The following is a 3,299-nucleotide window of genomic DNA, read 5'->3' as shown; positions in this document are numbered from 1 at the left end:
GCGTGTGTGTGTGTATGTGTGTGTGTGTGTGTGTGTATGTGTGGGTGTGTGTGTGTGTGTGTATACGCAGTGAAGCACACACATATCTTTCATATATTTCTCTCTCATAAGTCTCTTTTAGCTTTCTTCCGCTTCTCCTTTTCCCTTTTCTCCATTTCTTTTCTCTTTTTCTATCTTATTGTTTTTTAAACGATAATTATCTCTCCGACACTTTATACTTCCATTTTTGTGATGATAATGAAATCCCCGAAATGTTGTGACTCCATCTTCCAATTCACATGTATGAAAGTGATAAATTATTTGTGCAACAATTTTTTTCCCCGTAACTTTCACTATATATTATATGCGTTAACACCGCTATGCAAGTATATGAATGGATATGTATGCATTCGTGTATATCTAAGTATATATCTATGGATGTACTTATATGTTTATTATACTATTATTAATAAATCTTTGCTATTATGTTATGGCGTATGTCCAAATTTGAACAAATGTATATTTATTTTGTCTTTTTGGTTTTTCAATATTTATTTTTATTTTTTGGTGAAGATATCGTATCTCCAACTGCTAAAGATGCTAAGATATCAAACATTGTCTACGTCTAGCACTACGGTTTTGCTATGGAATGGTGAAACTATTTTTTCATTTTCTGAAAGAGCAATGATGTTGACGTACGGCACTTTAGCATAACAGCAACAATATGTATACATATAGAGATGAAAAAAAAGAAAATGGAAGGAATTCCAAATGTATATCCAGTGGCAGGAGTATTTCCCAAGTATGGTGACATACTTCAAGTCGTGCCTTGTATAACATATGACAAGATATTACCCGGTTTTACCCAAAATGTATTCAACTATATACACATATATATATATATGCATATATGCATGTATAAATCATTTTACATGTGCGAGTGGTCCCTTCGTTTATGAATTTAGTGTTTGTTTACTTTTACCATATTCAATCGACTTTAACTTCAAAATAAAACAAAACTTAATCTTTTTTCAGAAATATACATGAACTAAAACCAGAATATATCCAAACTGAGATACAAAATGATGACTGAAGATTGTACATAGGATCTGCCAAAAATGATGTAAGTTCATTATACACTTCTCTTTACCACCTGATATATTGATTTCAGATGAGGGGTTTAAGAAGATTATATCGATCCCAGTACCTATCTGGTACTTATTTTATCGACCACGGAAGTGACAAAAGGTAAAGTCGACCTGGGAGAATTTTGAATTCAGATCGTGAAGAAGGGTGAAATGACTAAGCGCTTCACCCAGAGTCTGCAGATTCTGCAAGTTCGCCGCCTCATTTACTATCTTGAATATTAATTGGCTAACAAAATCTGCAGAGCGTCGGAAAAAATCATTGGTTATAGGTTTCATTTACAATTCAGATATAATCCTCATTACATTCATTCGAAATTCACCTGATATAAGTAGTAGGCGTTGTCGATTGACACTTATGACTGTCTAACAGAAGAGTGAAATAATGAACAATCCTATTTTTTAGGAATTGCTTCAGAATTTCTAAAGTTCGATAGCTAAAACAAATCGTGACATTGCTGTAAATTCATTTTCTTATTCAATCCCAACGGTGTCGATTGTCTGTTTCATAAATTTTAAATTGTGATCTCTCCGATCTTCATATTATTATTGATATATATTTGTCTGCTTCACTAACTCTCTACGTATGTATGTATGTATGTATCTATCTATCTTTCACACTCATCATCTCTCTTTCATTATATGCATATATACATACACACATATACATGTATATATATATAAATATATATTGATATATATATATACATATATATATATATATATATATATATATACGTATATACACATATATGTGTGTGTAGTTATACATGCATATGCATGACTCACATATGGATGTATTTGTATATGTATCTGCAATCTCATGACACTTTTCCCGATTAGTAATATTTTAAGTTACTGCGACCGAGGTCTACCAGACGTTTTAATTTTGCAAAAGAATAGAATTAGATAATGGCATCGCTATAACAATGGCTTTTTATTAATAACAATGATTTCTTTATTGAGGTCCATAATGGAATCGTAATTGTATATTATTAAACACTGAAACAATATCAAGCATACTTTGTCATTCAATTTAAAATATCTAATATCCTTTTATATATATTAAAGAAATATATTGTTCACTAAGAACAAATTGATTCTTAAAATGTCTGATCCTTCGCACTCTACTCTCTACAAAAATAAATTATGGAAAATATATATATATAAAAATATAATATAGTTTTCAATATAAATTCCATAAAAATATATGTAGAACCATTTTATTAAATTTCTGTACATATAATTGAAAATATTTTTTACTCATAAATTTATAAATTGCGCATATTTAGCTATTTACAGTCCTATACTACAATGAAATGAGGGAAAAATACGGGTAAGGGTGGAGAATACGAGCTTATAGATTTACCTCGTTCACATTTGCTTTACCCTGTCTATATATAAATATGTGTGCATGTGTATGCCTGTGTATGTGTGTGCTTGTGTGTGTGCGCGTTCTTACTTGTAAGAAGTTTGAATCACAAATGAATGCGAAATTAAGTCATGAAATTTATTAGCTTGCAGTTGTTTCTACTTTAAGAAGCAATGCTTGTGTAACACTCTATATCCTCAACAGAGGTTAAAAATGAAGTGAGGTTATATTCAGAAAAATATGAAATGGCACTCTATGCTAGAAGCTCCGATGAAGCTATAGGGTTATACCCAAGCATTTGCCATTAGTGCTTTGTTTCTTATAGCAGGAACAGCTGTAACCTAATGGTATTCATGACTTAAGTTGTTATTCCGTTGTCATTCTAATTTCTTATTATTCCTCTGCAATCAACCGATGCTTCGTCATGAAGCATGTGCATAATGCGTTCTAACCCCAGGTTATCAGTAACGCAGGGTAGATTCTGAGTGTGGTTTCTCACTGGGAACCTTCCCTGCATTGGATCTTGCGTGTACAGTGTGCCGCAAACTGCATGTCGGGGATTATAATCCCATGTACCATTACGGATATGATTTGTATTTGGTCTATACTTGGTCTATAATTCGTAACTGAATGGGCACATCCGTTCTTGCTTTTGTAAATTTTAGCAAGTACTTGAGTGTTAGTACACACTGCTCTGCTATCCCCGATCTACCCTAGTGCCTTTGTTACTAAAATATGTGGAGTTTATTGGATCCTGAATGTTTTATCATATATATATATATATATATATATATATATATATA

At 31.8% G+C, this 3,299-nt stretch overlaps 1 protein-coding gene across 4 annotated transcripts in view; it reads left to right on the top strand.

Moving 5' to 3' along the window:
* Nucleotides 1-3,299, top strand: part of LOC106868402 (beta-1,3-galactosyltransferase 1) — a 266,263-nt gene that overhangs the window by 225,649 nt on the left and 37,315 nt on the right. For all 4 annotated transcript variants that reach the window (XM_014913635.2, XM_014913636.2, XM_052969497.1 and 1 more), the window contains one exon: nucleotides 1,015-1,102. The gene's annotated coding sequence lies outside the window, so the exon portion shown is untranslated. The remainder of the gene's footprint in view (nucleotides 1-1,014; nucleotides 1,103-3,299) is intronic.

The sequence above is a fragment of the Octopus bimaculoides genome, chromosome 7 (genome assembly GCF_001194135.2).
Source record: "Octopus bimaculoides isolate UCB-OBI-ISO-001 chromosome 7, ASM119413v2, whole genome shotgun sequence".
NCBI classification, from domain to species: domain Eukaryota; kingdom Metazoa; phylum Mollusca; class Cephalopoda; order Octopoda; family Octopodidae; genus Octopus; species Octopus bimaculoides.
The sequence above is the reverse complement of the archived record's forward strand: the minus strand, read 5'-3'. Positions and strand labels throughout refer to the sequence as shown.